General features: G+C 44.2%; 1 protein-coding gene and 1 pseudogene across 3 annotated transcripts in view; one reads left to right on the top strand and one right to left on the bottom strand.

The window, feature by feature from the left end:
* Positions 1 to 16,972, top strand: part of SETBP1 (SET binding protein 1) — a 357,459-nt gene that overhangs the window by 167,289 nt on the left and 173,198 nt on the right. The window lies entirely within an intron of this gene.
* LOC111741833 lies at positions 3,468 to 3,586 on the bottom strand (annotated as a pseudogene).

Here is a 16,972-nt window from a genome sequence, read left to right as displayed (position 1 = left end):
CTTGACATAGCATGGAATTTGCATCGCAGGCACCCATTGGGATGGAAATAAAGCATGCGACTCCCAAAAGACTCTTCTCCTTTTGGGGAGATTAGAATCTGTCTTAAATCAAGGGGGCCAGCCTCACCCGGTGTTGCCATGCACCCAGGTTATGTGTACATACCATTAGTCAGGCTCAGGTGGTAACCTGTATCAGGGATGGCAATGAAGCACCCCTAAATATTTTTTCTAGGAAACCTATTTTAAAGCAGCAACTCTTGTCTTGTTTACCCCACTTGCACCCTCTGAGGCCCCTTGAGGATGGTGCAGAAGTTCTGGTGGCAATGGAACACCTCTAGGCAGCCTCATGCATCATGTCAAAAGGAAGTCATGGGACATGCTCATGCAAAACCCCTCGTGTCTTTCATTCACTCTTCGGCAGACACTTGTTACAGGTCTGCTATACAGGTCTGTGCTTGGTCCTGGAGACAGATGCAAAGTCATAAAGGTCTAGCTCTGCCCTCAAGGGGTTCTCAGTGTCCACTGAAAGACCCAGGATGTGTTCAACCCCTGAGCAGGTGGGGAGGGGTGTCCTGAAGTACACTGCACAACAGGTGCCATTGGGGCCTTTTGGTCTGGCTCATACACTCATCATCTTCATCATCATAATCATCTTCATCATCGTGGTTGTTGTCAATGTTGTCATGGCCATTTTCTAAGAGTCAAAGGAACTATTTACACTCTCAACCCAGGAGCCATCAGAAGAACAGTACATGCAAAGTGTCAAAAGGTAGTACAGATAGAACTGGTGGGACAGTTCAGAGATAGGAGGCCCAGGAAAGCTTCTTGAGAGTTGAGTCTTCGTTTCGGTCTTAATGATGTTTGTAATCTGGATGGACAGAGAGAAGTGGGATATGGAGCAGAACTTATAAATAGAAGAAGAGGTCTGGACTGAGATTTTGCTGTTTTTAGGGAGATACAGCTCAGAAAGTTACCAGAGTTGGTGTGAGGGAAGGAATATGTGAACTATTAAAGACCCAGATCACCTCGATTCCTTAGCTATTCCAGCCTTCCTGCTTTAGCCTGGTGTTCTTCCTTCTCTTAGCATCGGCCAGCTGTGCGTCACTTAGCGTAACTTCCTTTATCCAGTCCTCTCTCTGTGCCTCTTTCTGCTTCCTCTCTCTCTTTCCTTCCCTCCACACACACACAAGTGCCTGCCAGACATGTAATATGCTTCCTTTCTCTGGGTCTTGGTGTCCTCTTCTATAAAATGAGGGAGTTTAGGAATCTCTCATGAGTCTAACACTGAACAGGCCCTGCTTGCTCCATCTGCTCCCCCAAGTCTCCAAAGGGGACACCTGGGCTGTGGGCCTCCCCCAGGGACCTCCCCAAAGCTGCTGAGCCTCAGGCAGGCAAGGCTGCACTCCCTGCTCCCAGGTTCTGCCCAGGGAGCCCAGTGTCCACTGGGCTTCCAGTGGCTGCCTGCCCCATGCCCCAGGCTCATGGCCTTCATGCCCTCCCAGGTGCAGACGGCTCTGGGAAGCAGGCGGGGCCGTGGCTTTGATCGCACACACAATAACCTCAGCACCAAGGCATCCATGCTAATCACTTTTGATTATGAATGGATTAAACAGGACAGCAGCTGCACTGGGCTGCTTTGATTCAGGCCCGCTCAATAATGAGATGCATAGGCACAGGCTGGGAGGCTGCTATCAGCCGTGCCCAGCCCCCATCCCATCTCCTTCAGGGGCACCTTCAGGCAGGGAACACTGCTCAGAGGCACAAGGAAAACCAAGGCAATTTGCACTGGCCCTGAATTCAGCTAGCCTCTGTGGCACTCTCAGCCTCATTCAACATATCCCCCACGGCCACTATGCACGCCATGCCCTTTGCCAGTTGTTCAGCCATGTTGTCCACCATTGCTACAGGAACTGCAGCCTGTTCCCTCTGTATTCCCACGAGGGAAGGTATAATGCCCTGGGTTAAACAGCAGCTGCTCTTCTGAGATGAGTTCCAAGTTTAACTCAGGAGCAGCCAGATCCACGAAGGGTCCCCCCATCCCATAACCGTGCCCTATATCTGGTCATCTGGCTTATCAGAGACAGTAGAAATAATAATGTCCTCTGTAATAGCCTTCTTCGTATTACAAGTATGAAGGGCATTTATGTCCCCCATTCCCATTTTGTTTTCCCACAAATTCTGCAAGCTGGCCAGGATTTAGACCTCTTTCAGAAATAAGGAAATGACATTCAGACAGGTAAAAAGATTTTTCCCAGGGGCCTTTGTGTACCCACTCTGGAGCTTTGGAAACCAGCCCAGGCTCTGTCATTCTGCCATGTAATCATCTAACCAGCTCGTCTTTCCCCTCATTGGAGAATATCCTGAGTGTATCTAGTTTCTGACGATGGCCCCATGAAAGCGGTGACCGCCTGTGTGTGTCTATTTTGGGACATAGATTGAACCAATTTGGGGTTGTGGGGTATGAGCAGCTGCCTTGGCTAAATTGCAGGGCTCAAGGGAGGGAATGGAGATAAGAGGGATTCAGCACCAAAGCCAAGAGTTCTTAGGGCTGTTAGATGCACTAATAAATTTGACCTTGAGGCATTTCATGTGTGGCCAAAAGCATGTGAAAGAGCAAAGGGGAATACCCGGTTTCTAATAAAAGCTTCCACAGAAGAGCCAGCTTTTCCAACCACCTCCTGCCCACCCTTGTCCTCAGCCCAGGAAGGCAAGTTGTCAACCTTAGGCTGAGATGGCCACTTAAAAACCAGCCACAACAGAGCCATGGCCAAAGCCCCTTGAGATTGCCCACACTTCTCCCATGTGAAAGGATTTCAGAGGATCGTGGGCTTGGAGGCAGGTAAGGGAGAGGAATGGGTGCAAAGTTTAACGACAACCATCTCGTCTGTTGATGTGGTACAAAAGGCTCCCCCCATTATTTGTTTAAGTTGTTCAAATTGAGCCTTACTGAGCTCATGAAAAATTTAAGGAAGAGGGAGGCAATTTATGTTTATGAAGCGTTGACTTCCTAGGCTCCTTCCAGGCATGGATTTCATCATCCATACATCCCTATGAGGTAGCTAAGGTTATCCATCTTTTGTGGATAAGTAAGTAGAGACTCGAGATTAAGCTGCTATAGAAGGCCTTAGTAGCTGAACTTGGGTCTGGTTGACTGTCAAGCACATTGCACATTGCCTCATCCGTATTCCCACTTCCCAGGTGAATAAATAAATCCTCTAGGAGGTCAAATGATTAGAACGACGTCCTCGTGTTAGGTAATAGCAGGATTTCGATTAGAATTCAGGAGCCCTAACCTTAATCCAGCCTTCTTTTCACATCTTATCTATCTATCTATCTATCTATCTATCTATCTATCTATCTATCTATCTAGGCAAACCTTGGTTGAACTCACAGATTGCAAGGACCTTGTCAGCTTACAATCTCTTATTTTTTATTTTTTAAACCTCTTTCAGAAATAAGGAAGTGACAGCCTATAGCACCTGGTCTTCCTAGTTAGTCTCTCATCCAAGTACTAACCAGGCCCAACCCTGCTTAGCTTCCGAGATCAGACGAGATCGGGCTTGTTCAGGGTAGCATGGCCGTAGACTTCTTTTTGCATTTTAGATGGTAAGATCCCTTCCAATATGCAAATAATTTCCCCGCTTGAGGCCTTTGAGCATGATGTCACATCTCCCTGAAGTACATTTTCTGCAACTCTTGCTTAGCAACTTCTGCTCATCCTTCGAGGCTCAGCTGAATTGTTACTTTCTTAAGAAAGCTTTCCTTGACTAATCCTAACTTCTAAATTAGGTCTCTCTCCATCAGATCTCTTGTCGTAGCCCCTCTTGTTTTAATCCTTTTTTGCTCGAACTTATCACAACTCTAAATTACACTTTTGTTACTCAAAAATAATGCTACCTCCCCCTTAGACTCTGGTTGCATGAGGGCAAGGACGGTACCTTATTTGTTCACCGACATACCCTCAGAATACACAGTGCTTGGCACTCACATGGGCTTAATAAGACAAAGCTGAAATTTAGACATGAGTAAAGCAAACCGACAAGATGGGGGACTAGGTCTACAAGTATGAAGAGACTCACACCTAACAAATTCAACCAAGATAGGGAAAAAAATAGGTCCAAATTCAACACTGTCTTGGTCTGTTTGGCTATTATAAGAATTGACCATAGACTAACACGTTGACCACATGCGCATGTCAGAACTTAGTACATTATCTTCCCTCCATTTGGATTGCTCTTCTTCCAAATATCACGTGGCACACTCCCTTACTTCATATGGGTCTTTTAATTGGATGGATATTGGCATCCTTCACACTTCTGCATTCAAAAGCCTGGCTTACCTCACACCCAGTTTTGCACAGAGGACACGTGAGTTGCTGAGCTGTTGGGATATCCCATTCCATATGAGTCACTTGGACAGGGTCCAATCCAGTTGTTAGTTGTCATAAGCAGAGAGGCTCAGGAGCACAGCACTGGAGTGCTGGGGCCATTTCCTGGTGGCGAGAGTCAGCTGGGCACATCTATTCACAACTCTGCAACCAGCACTTTCAGGTTGGTAGCTTGACACGGTGGGAGTATTTACATTTCAGAAATTGGCCAATGCCTTACATTGGGGCTTCCCTTCAAAAAAGAGTCAGTTATTAAATATTTGCTTCATAAGTCTGGGTAGTAATAGTTGCTCCTCCGACTGTCATAGTGTGCTCAGACCTAAGAGCCACATTTTGAGGGAAGCTTTTATAAGCTAGATAGTAGTGACACGGGGAATAATATCCAGGGAAGAAAAGTTGGAAGCACTTGGGTTATTCTACTGGGGATGTATGGAAAAGTTGGAAGCACTTGGGTTATTCTACTGGGGATGCTACCTGTTGTCAGATGTATCAGGGGTGGCCAGTGGCAGGAGGATTACACGTAGTATAGTGTACACATGGACAGGACTGGAGAATGTATGGGAGAGGATGAGTCTGAAACCCTCTGAGTTTGGTATCTGGCTCTAACTTAAGATATGGAGTCTGGAGTAGGTTGATTAGTTCGTCTGTTCTTCATCTGTAAAATGGAGTTCACATTCCCTATGTAACAGGAAGAGCAGAATGATAAAAAAGCACTTAGTTCCTGTTCCTCAGAACTAGTTTCAGTGAGGCATATTTCAACTGAATAAAGGTAGAACGTGCTTAAAAGACTGTTACCGGGCACTAAAATAGCAAGTGCCACTTCCTCAGTGGTGTTCAAGCTGGGTGTCCATCTGTCTGAGAAGGTGGAGAAGGGGATTCCTGCATCAGCAGGAGGCCAGTCTGGAAAATCATGCCCCAAGATCCCGTCCACACTAAGACCTCTAAAGCCAAGAATATGTCCCTGGGCAAGTCACTGACCGATTTTTTGCCTCATTTCCTCCGTCTGTTAAACAAGCAGGATAGTCACTCTCCCTTCCTTTTTCCCTTGTTCATTTGAGCAGCTTCATATTCTATCTAAATCAGGTCTCTCTCCACTCTCTCGTAATACCCATACTTTTTTTCTCGCCATTTTTTCCTTTGAACTTATCACGATGCTAAATTACATTTATTTTTGTTATTCAAAAATAATGCTGTCTCCCCTGTTAGACTCTTGAATTCCACGAGGACCAGGACTGTGTCTTATTAGCTCATAGATGTGTCCTCAGAATTCAGGATACTCGGCCCTTTTGTTGATTGGATGATTAAGCGAGATTATCGTTTGAAATGTTTTTAGGTCTAGGAAGTAAATGCATTTTATCAATCTCATACGTCACCGTTCTTATTATAATAAAGATACTTTATACTTTGAAATAGGGCAGTATTTGCTGTGACTTGGCTATGAAGAACAACTGCCATTTTGTACCCAATATGGTTAATAGTTAAAAGATAATAATTCAACTCTTTTAAGTCATATGTGGAAATAAGCTTGTGTGTCTTAGAATTAGGATGCTTGTTTATATCCCATGATATAAACATGAGGTTGAAGAAAGCCTTAGGGTACATGGAGAGACTGGGCCACTGCTTTGACGCTCACATGCCTTTTATTTGGATATGGCAAAAGTAACTGGTTAGATACAGCTAGGTATGGCTTCCCTACCCTCCTGTCCTTTGTTTACCCCAGAATCAGGCTTGCTTCATATAGCTTCCCATGTAGCAATGGGTCATCTGCCCTCCAAATTATGGGCCTCTCTGCCCTACGTTCTCAGCTACAATTCCTGAGATTTGGAATTTCTTTTTATCAAAAGATATGGGGACTCTAATTTTTTTTTTTTTTGGCCTGGTTTGAAGTGAAGCATAGCAAACAGCTATCCTGGGAATAGCTGTACGGTGATGATGGTGTAATTGATTGATAGTGGACACTCCTAAAACCAGGTTTAAGTAGGGAGGGATGTGCAGAGAAACAAAAGACTGCTTACTCTGAAAGACCAGTGAGAGGTGGAGGGCACGGATCGTCCTAAAGATATACATAGGCTTTGCCAACTCCTCATTTTTTGCCAAGGGCCCTCTCTCCTTACATCCTACCACTCCACCATTTTTTCTGTCACTTCTCGCTGCAAGCTCCTTTAGTAGTAGTTTGTATGAAGCCTGATAATGCCTTGAGTGGGTGGCAGGACCATCTGTTACCTTCACAAGATTCACAGGCTATCAGATCATGGGGTGATCATACGGAGTTCCTCATGTCAGAGGTGGGGCATACTAAGGGCCAGGCAGGGATGTAACCTGCCCAAGGTCACACTACCAGTGAGTTGCTGAATGTGGCTGCAAAAGTGAACATCGCCATTCCCTATGGTGGGCCCTTCATTTGTGCTATAAATAAAGGGCTCAAGCATGTGATTACTAAAGAGGCCTCAGACTGAGTTAGCAGCTACTTCCAGTCCTGCTGATGTAGCATCTGTGTGTGACATTCGTTTTGCTCAGTCGCAGTGTATAGAGAGCCATCCTCCAGCTGAGCCAGCCAGAAATTCTGGGCAGATTTGTCCAAAAATGGGTGGACTGAGTCAGGCACACATGTGATTTCAGGGAGAACAATGAAAGGATATCTTATTCAGAGAAGAGGTCTGGGGAAATATAATCCACCCTTGTCTGAGCCATTTTGATGACAAGGAGACCTCCATTTCCAGATACCTCTGAGAGATGATCTTATTCTTGATAGTGAAGTCACAAGAGACCATTTTTTTGCAAACTGTAATCAAGGCAGGACTGTGTGAAACACAAACAGATACATATACAACCTCAGCAAAGAAGAGTGAACCAGCTGTTTCTAGAAATCCTACAGAAGATACAAGAGAGACATATTTTTTTAACCAAGTACCAGGATGTATACATTCCAAGGTGCCATTGCCTCCTTCGTATTTGCCTAGGAACCTTGACAGGAATCTAGTCTTGTTTTCCAAGGTAGTTTGGCTAGCTTAGCATTCTGAGGAACATCGTTTGAAGCTGTAGAACATCTTCCATGGTGAAGAATCATTCTAGAAACAGCCAAATGTCTTGGTCCTCAAAGAGCGCCTGTGCTGGGGAGTGGCAGGATGACGTCAGTGCCCTGTAACAGCAATGTCAGAGCAGGGCCACTTGTGAAAGAGATTGCACGTTGGTAGTTTTCGGATAGCAGTTCAAAGAGATTTTCATTTCAACCAATAGCAAAGCGTAAAAACAAGCAAGTTCCACTCGGTTAATTGAAATGCATAAGCAAATGACCTGATGATCTTTCTTTTTAAAAAATACTTTAGCAGTCTTTGTGATGGAAACCATAAGCAGAGGTATTTGGTAAACAAAGATTGCCTTTTAAATTTTAGTTTTGCGAAGACTGTTTCTTGCAAATGAGAAGAACTCCAGGTTTCACTTCTCTTCTCTTTGATGAAGATGATTTTCTTTCTTCCCAGAAGATCATACCTCCTGCTTTCCAGCTCCTTCATTTTGTTGGGTGCAAACTGCCCTTATGATTTGCTCCTCCTTGTTCTCATGCTATGTTAGATTACATCATAGCACATTTCATGAATGTAGTAACAGAGATGGCTTCAATGGAGTTACCCACTTTTCTGTATTTTTAAAAGTGCCCAAATATATGATCTTAATGATATTATTCTCCCTTGGGATGCAACAGTCCCCTTCACACATTATTGGTTAGCTTTTTTTCTTTTTTTCTTTTTTTTTAAACACTTGGTTCGTTGTATCATAGCTTGGGTCATAGAGGGCAGAGATCCTTTCTAGGTGGTTGAGATTACCTATGACAGCATTTAGGTTGCAGGCAGTGCCACACATATGTAGTAGTTAAAAATGAACATAGGCTTTGGAGTTGCATGGAATTGAGCATGTTCTCTGGATCTGTCAATTACTGTCTTGTGACTTTGAATAAGTCATTATAAAAGCTAAGTTTCTGCTTTTTCATTTATAAAATGGATATAATCATAGTATTGCCTTAAGAGGATTTAATGATGTGAGATGATCCCTGGAAGGCATTTAGTAGTTTATGGGGATTCCCAGCATCTGTGATGGGGCCTGGAACTTGCCATGCTATCATTAGCCGGAAGTAAAGAAAGAAGGGAGAAAGGAAGGAAGGAAGGAAAGAAAGGAAGGAGGGAGGAAGAGCAGGTAAACTTGGTTAGGGAGAGAAGACACTTATGGTTGTTAACAATGTTTGCAGCAGTGTACAGTGCAGCCTCTAGTGAGTTCTTGGTCAGCCAGGATTCAGGAATGAAACTCCTTTGAAAAAAGTCAACTTGAGTTCAGAGAAATTTGAGGAGAAGATCAAGATAGTAGGGTGTTTCCTTAGATGTGGAGCTGCATGGGGCTAATGGGAAACCTGGCTACTACCTGCATGGTGGGTCATCTGGAGTACAGCTGGCAGCGGTACCAGTGTCCCTAGGTTTATGGTTGACTCCCTGAGGAAGGGAGGAAGAAAGCAACATTCCATTTAGGGATTCCTGAGGGGGTCACGGGTATCTTGGCCAGAGGACCAGGCTTGTCATGATTCAAGGCTATGTTCAAATTCAAATTCTGCCACTTTTGGCATCTATAACACTGGGTGAATTAGTTAACCAATTTGCACCTCAGTTTGTTCAATTATAAACTGGTAAAAATAATACTATCCTGGATAGATAATGTGGTGATAGAGAAATGTAGGCGAAAAAGTATCTACCTGGTATAATAACAGACAAAAGTAGGTCCTGAAAAATCAAGTCCTTTTTATATTACATTCTCCAGGAATTCAGGGTAGGCTTTTTGGAGGAGATCCTTCCATTCTACCTGAGGCTTATAAAAGTGGTGGCTACCTGTAGCTGTCACTGGGTCCAGCTTGACTTTGTCCCTTTTAGATATTTACCTGTAATTGTGATTAATTGCTCCAGATTTGGCCCAAGGGACCCAGATTCTCAGCCAAATTGGCTACACCGAGCTGAGGTGCAGAGCTTTTAACTCCAGTGCTCAGATATACTCTCTGAAGTGAGCACCTTCCGACTTTTCCTTTCTCTGCTGCTCAGTGAGCCTAAGGGTGTAAATCACTTTCCTGGGATTCGCCAAGGGAAGGCATTAGGAAACTGTAGTACCAGTCTTGGAGCCAAGTGAGCAGATCATCTGAACAGTTCTAAGCAGAGATTCAGTAAATGAGAAGAGGGAGACGATGGTGGATTCTCCCCCCAGCATCCAGCTTTGCCTCACATACGTTCAATGAGGGGAACCCCTCTGTTGGCCTCTTACAGACTTTAGAAACAGCCCACAGATGCTGGCATGTGATTCCTTCATTTTGTTAGAAGGAAAAGACCTACGGCCCAGACAGGCTGGGCTCCTGAGAGGCAACATATCTTTAGCTCTTAACTTTCCTGGTAAATTTGTTATGATTTCTTCAGCATGTAGCTTGCCGGACTTCAGATGTAGAGAGCGGACATCATTACCTGCAGAAAGGGTAAAGAAAGAAAGAGAAAGTGTTTTTCTCAAGATTAACTCATCTGTGGCAAGTATTAAAGGTGGTTTTCTTAAAGTGAGGTCTGGTTATGCATCTCTTCTGCTAACTAGTAAGAGACGGCTTTCTTAGCATCTTTAAAGAGATGAGATGACTAATTCTCTTTCCCCAGGTAAATGCTGTTAGCACTACATATGACTTCCTCACCTATGTAGGGGCCTTCTCTTTTTAGATATGAGTTTTCATATTTTCTTTTTAATTTTTATTATGACGTTCAAGTATAAAGTACATTGGTTAGACATTTATGTAGTTCATAGAAATTCTTTTTTACAAAGTTTTAAATCAAGTAGATCTTAACATGGAAGCTCAATATAAAATACCAGTAAAAGTCTTGCTGTTCCAGATAAAGTGGGATTGGGGCTGGAACTCTCCACCTTAGCTCCTCTCTCCCACCTCACAATCCCCAAGACCTTTCTGCGGAATCGTCCACACTACTCCTTAAGGCACAATTTGAAAACCACTGTTCTGTAAGTTTCCTAATCGTGGTTCATTTTAAAGTGTCAGAGCATCATAGAGGAACTGATAGAATCTCTAATAGTGCACATTCTAAAAATAGCAGGAAGCTCGTAGAGTATGATATAGTGAAAAGGAACATGAGTCATCCGAACTAGGCTCCAGTGCCATTCTGCCTCCTACAAATTGTGCAGCCTCAGAAACGACTTAACTCTCTTGAGCTATTATTTTTTTTTTTTTTACCAAAATGCTTAATAAATGGGACTATGAACCTCCTTGTCACCTGTCTATACCAGGTTTACTTTCGTAAACTTTTCACCCAACACCGCACAAGATACCCTTCATAAAATCCAGTTTTCTTGGTCTGGGGAGCAAGGCATTTAAAAAGAATTCTACTGGGAGGTTCAAAAAGGATGAGGCGAGTTTCTGTAGGTTCACCAGGGTCAAATAACATAAAATAAGACTCATTGTCTCAGTGAATTCTAGATTAGGGCATTCAGAAGACTCATCTTTCATTAGGTCTCAGTCATTTCAGCTCTAATCTGCAAGAAGGATTAAAAGCATTCCCACCCAGAAGTTGGAATAGCCGTAACTTGGACAGCCACCAAATACACACACCACCATAACAGCAGGGGTTATTATATATGCAAGGATACTCATGGAATTTTTTTTTTAATGTCAAAGTTCTTTTGGCTGCCTATCTAGGGGAACTTGTTACACATCTCATCTGTAAATATTAGAACCCCATTATTTAACAAATAATAAAAGAAAAATATAAGCCATCAAGACCAGGCTTGCTCGGAGTTATATTCAGTTATTATTAGTCATGCTTGTTACTCTTTGGGAAGGAGCCTGAAGCTAAGACTGGAGGTGTCAGTGGTTTCAGATTTAACCTTTAGAATTCCATGAGGGTGAGGGGATTTAGCAAAAGGACACTCAGCCCAGCCAGGATGGCAGCTTCAAGAGTGTAACTTGCCTCTTAGGACAGTGGGAAGGTGACTGCTTGGCCTCTGCACTACCTCCGTAAATGCCTTAGCAGTTAGAACTAATGCCTTTTGAATTATAAGATTGTTTACTCTTAGCTCTGATATGGATGTGACTTCAGCCTCACGGGGGCGGCGAACCCATGTAGCAGTCTGAATGACCATCTGTCTAAATTTCTATTTTCATACCAATAATGGAAGCACCATTCGAGACTATTCAAGACTGCTTCCTCATTGCCTTCTCTTCTGCCCTTTTGATTAGAAACAACTTCTTAGATGTATGTGTTTTAGGGGGACAGTTGCTGGAAAAGAGGAGATAGAGGAGACTAGAGAGAGTCTGATCCATCTCTTTCTCATGCCAGAGGTGAGAGGGTCACTTTGGGGTACTAGAGGTGTAGGGCCAGAGGGAACAGGGAATTCATTTCATAGGTGATGAAAGAAAGCCCGAGTAGCTGAAGTGAGCCCAGAATGGATCACATAGTGAGTGGAGGCCAAACCAGGCCTCGGACACGAGTTTTCTCCCTCCCAGCCTAACGAGTGCCCTTTTGTACAGTAGTGTTTCATTTGTCATCCCCCTGAAGGAGTACCATGTTGGTTCCATTTCCCCCCCTAATTAAACTTTCCACATTTCCTACTGTGGTCCTGATAGACTTGTGGCTCATTCATGGATCATGGGTTCAGAGCTTGTTTCTTGGTGAAATTCACCTTAACCTTCTTTCCTGTTCTCTCTCTTACTCCTGACTTACCTTGCGAAATTCCCTTCCCCTTTCAGAATCCCCCAGTCTACAGGGGTTGAGGCATCTAAAACTTTCTTCGGGTTATGTACATATCATTGGCTTTGTTGTTCCTAATTTTCCATTGGATAAGTACTTACTCTTTCTGGGCCTCAGTTTTCTTTTGGCCAAGGTCGAGGGTGGGGATAGTTAGTTTCTAAAAACTTCGTATAATTGGATGTTTAACTCGGCTTCCTGGGACATTGCTTTCCACCTAGGGTATCCCAAATGTTTTTGTGGTTTGAGGAGTTGGGGTGAGATGGAGTGGATGGAGTTCAGCTGTCACCCGATAGCCAAGGAAGGAAGGAAGTGACGCTTCAGAAAATAAAGAGGGAGAAAAAAATCTGTTTCTTATGAAATAAAGGGAAATGAGAACAGACTGAAAAGGAGGCAGAAGGGCATGTTGAATAGAAGTCATTTACTGAACGGATGATGTCTTTAAGAGCACTTTGAAAACGGGTCATTTATGCTTCCCAAAGCCATATTTGCTCTGTTCCTTTATCTACCTACCTACCTGCCTACCTGTGCATCCATTCATCTATCCATCCATCTCACATGCCATCATCTATTTCACTGGCCCACAGGGGACAATATAGCTGGGACAAGCAAATGACCTTGAGGATTCACAATACAACCAGGCTTCAGTTTGTCCAGGTGCATGTCTGTGCAGTCGAGACCCTTCTGGCCAGATGTCCAGCATGACCCACATCCCCCCTTTTGTGTCAGTGATCCCCTTCCCAGATGCACATGTCCCGAGTCAGCCCAGGGATGGGGATGTATTATGCCCCGGCCTATCCAGATGTGGAGTGTCCCTTCCGTAAGGAGACAACAGAGGGGAGATGATGTTTCTGGGGCAGGGGCGGACACCAGGAGAAAAGTGAAGCAGCCCTCTCGTCTCCTTTGAGGGGAGTTTTGGAAACTATAGATGTTAGCAGGTAGGAGGGAAGCTGTTGGAGGGGCAGTCCTAGGTCTGTGGAAGTCACAAGGTGATGCTGGCTGCAGCTGTCCAAGGGGTGACTTTTGGTGAATGACTCAAAGGGAGAAGCCCATTCAGAGAGCAGGGTGGGAGGAGAGCAAGCAGAGAGCACAGAATGCCTTTGCTTGGGAAGCTAAAAGTATTTTTCCTCTTAGGGCTGAACAGCTTTCTTTATCCTCCTCCAATCCTTCCTGCTCCCCAACCCGCCCCTCAGGCTTGGAGAGGCCAAAAAAAAAAAAAAAACCTTTTGCTGAGAGAGAAACTGCAGCTCCTCAAAAATGGAAAGCAGGGTCATCATTCTAATATTTTAATGTGGACCATTCCAGAGAGCAGCAAGACATGTCAGGAATGAGAATGGCCTGAGACAGGGCCCCAGGAACACTGCCCAGCTCCACCGGGGAGATGAAAGAATTTTCTCCTTCCTTTGCCTTTTAAATGTAATTCTGTCTGCGCTTCTCCCCCTACCCGCTCAACCCTCTCACTGGGAGCATTGCAGACATTTAGCCGTCCTGGGAAAAGGCACATCTTTTTCATTAACTTCAGCCTGATTGAAGTCCCCAGAGCCAGGGAAGATTTCTTTTTCCTCCCTCTCTGCCTCCCTGACGTAGATCCCTCCCCACAGAGCCAGGCTGCTCTGAGCAGGGAACTATTTTCCAGTGGGATAAAATGAGGATGGGGTCTGGTAGTGGGGATGGTTTGGAGAGGGCCTGGGTTGGTGCTTTTTAGGGAAGAGGATTTGTGGAGGGACACCCTCATCTCTTCTTGCCGGTGCCACAGTTTCCCCTGAATTTCTGAACACATCTCTCCCACCTTCAGGATGGAGGCCAGCAGCTGGTTGTGTCTGGGTGTTCGGGTTGGACTGGACTACTAGTGGAGGTCTCTGCAGAGGGGCTGGGGTTAGGGGACAGACCTAGTTGTTAGCTAGCAGAGTGATCTTAAAGAAGTCACTTATCTGCAAAGTAAGGACTTCGTCTAGAGCTTTTAAATGTATTTTAGTGGCAGAAATTTGTTTTCAAATGAAATTATATACACGAAAGAGGGAAAAACAGAGCCACTCTGGTTGAAGGGAGGGAGAGGACATGGAGGGGTTCATCTGTCTACACCACCTTCACTTGCTACAGTTCTCCAGCAGAGGTGGCTCCTGAGCCCTCTGGGGACACAATGACTCCCTCTTCCTCCCAGGAGCCTTCACCTGTCTTCTGCAGTTCCTGACGCTCTGTAAGACTAGAAATCTCTTTTGGGGTTTAGATCTAGGTGGTCTGCAATTTTGAAACACAGGAGAACTTCCCATCCTGTATTTCTAATCCACATCTGAGCACCATACTCCAGTGCAGACAGCCAGTCTTGTTTTTTGTTTGTTTGTTTGTTTGTTTTTTAACCTGGGTGAAGAATACGTAGACATCTGAGAAATAATCAGCTTTGAGAAGGGGAGTGTTCAAGGGGTAGAGCCCGTGTTTTGCCCAAGAGCACAGGTATTAGATTAGAGCCCGTTTGAAACTGGGAACCAAAGGGCAGGGATTCAGGGCTGGATGATGAGGAAAGGTGGACTCTGTACACTATTCTTTTGGGAACCATTGAAAGAGGAGGTCACAAGGCTTGCCTTCGGTTGCTTCCCAGGTTAAATAACACCTCAAATGCACACTAGATTGTGAATTAAATAGTACAGAATCTCCAAGGTAAGGAATTCAGAAGTTTTAGAAGTTACTTGATAGCTATTTTTGACACCACCTCCTTGCCTCCCCCAACCCACATTCAGATAAGCTATAACATATGAACTGTGATGGGCACCCATTGACTATTTTATCGTTTCAACCACGGGAAGGGGCTTTCCCACGCTCTCTCTGGTGGTGGTGGTGGACTCATTCACTGTTAAGATTTTCGCTTTCATGCTGTCCTTCCTTCCATTTAACCTTTGACTCCTACATGAAGTATAAGCCAGTGTTCTCTCATAAAACCTACACCAGAGAGAGAAGAGCTTGTTCCCGTTGTTGATTAATCCATTCAAATAGTTGAGGGCCTACTTCATTCAGGAAATGCTCTAGATGCCGAGTGCCATTTCCTCTCGTCAACTTGAAACATGTCATAAGCCTTCTCTCACACGTCTCTACTCCACGCTCAACTATCTAGTCATTCTAGTCCTCACCTCTAGGCTGACAATATTTCCTGCTTTCCCTTTAAGTCATTTGACCAATAAGTATTTAACAATTAATTGTATGTCCAGACTCTTTACACCATTTTGAGAGATGCAGAAGTAGAACCCATGGTCTTGTTGGACATCATCTCCTTAGATGAGAAAAGAAACATAAAAATACGTACGACAGTGCAAAACAAGTTTTATATGATTAAGAACTAAATTTCATGCATCTGCCTCCTTCTTAAGAGAAAAGAAAGAGGACCTAAGCTTTCTAGGGCGGGTGGGATAGATCCCACTCTGTCGAGGCAGGAACATCACAAATAATAACCAAAAATGTTATATCTCTATTTCCAGTCAAAAAATGGATCTGGTCATTTCTCAATCCCAAAACCACTGAACAGCCTTGCAGTTGATTTTCAGTTGCGGCACCAGAGTAAGAACTAAGAGGAATGTTTTTGCCTCGCTCCTGCTGTCTACCCCGTGAACCTTGTTTAAAAGGCAGTGGAAGGGTCCCTGCCTGCGGGGCTCCCAGGGCCTGGACAATTTGAGATTCGTTTCCTATATGCTAACACGTGTTAGTGGCCGTGTCCTTTCAGAGGTCACTCCCATGCCCGTACCTCATCGCAGCCTTTCTGTCCCTCCTCCTCAGCTTCATCCTGACCCTTGCTCAGCTCGAGTTAGAGTCCTAGGTGGTACTAATAAGATCTGAAGAGTGGATGGTCATTATCAATTAAATAAAATAATGTCTGGAAGGAAGGGTCAGTTAAGGGTCAATCATAAGGCCACATGTTTTATGTTACTGCCTTTGGCTCATTTGACTAATAGTTTGGTATTTATCTTTTTTTCCCTGTGCCATGTCTCATCAGCAAATTATCTTCCGTGTACTATAAATCAGAGGCATCATGTTAAAAAACAAAGAGGATGAGCTTTGGGATAATATAGTTTTGGATTTTAAGCCCAAATACATGCACTAGCCGTGTGACCTAGAAACTGTTATTTAACTTTCATGAGGCTCAATTTTTCCAGCCATAAAGTGGAGATACTTTTCTATCTCCTGAGGGAGCTGTGAAGATTAAAGGAAAAATTATATAAAGCAGCAACCACTGTGCTGGGCACCTAGGTGATCTTCAGTGCATCGCCATGTCCTCCCTTCCTCTTTAATGTATGCTGTGGCCGGCAATGAACAGATACAAAGGGGACTGTGCTAGGGCTGGTGAATGCTTTTTCCATGTCTTCTTCCAACTGCCCCACCTGAAGCACCTGGGTCTGCCGCCTTTCCATTTTAAACGCTCAAGCTCAGACTCCGGCTTACTTTGGCAGCCTCACCCTGACCTGCCTTGCCTTATGTCCGCAGCTTGATGCTTACACTCTGTGCTTACCTCCTTTCTGCTCTACTCCAGCATTGACACCACTTTCCATATCATTTTTGGAAAAGTGATTTAGAGAAGCTAAAAAGCCCAGTTGAGCTTTTCTGAATGCTGGAAGCACTGGAGCCCAGCATGACTCTCTCTCTTTCTTGAACCAAACAAAATATTTTTACAGCAAACATAAAATCTTTCTTATTTTTTGCAAACACTCTCCAGGCCTAATAAAGCTAGCAGTCACACTCCTCGAATCAAAATAACCATCTGCCCTTTTTCTCTCTACCCCACACTTTTCTAGCATTTTTGAGCAACAATGAAGAATGTGATTATTTTATTAATTAATCATAT

Source organism: Pteropus vampyrus, unplaced genomic scaffold, assembly GCF_000151845.1.
Source record: "Pteropus vampyrus isolate Shadow unplaced genomic scaffold, Pvam_2.0 Scaffold3, whole genome shotgun sequence".
Lineage (NCBI taxonomy): Eukaryota > Metazoa > Chordata > Mammalia > Chiroptera > Pteropodidae > Pteropus > Pteropus vampyrus.
The sequence above is the reverse complement of the archived record's forward strand: the minus strand, read 5'-3'. Positions and strand labels throughout refer to the sequence as shown.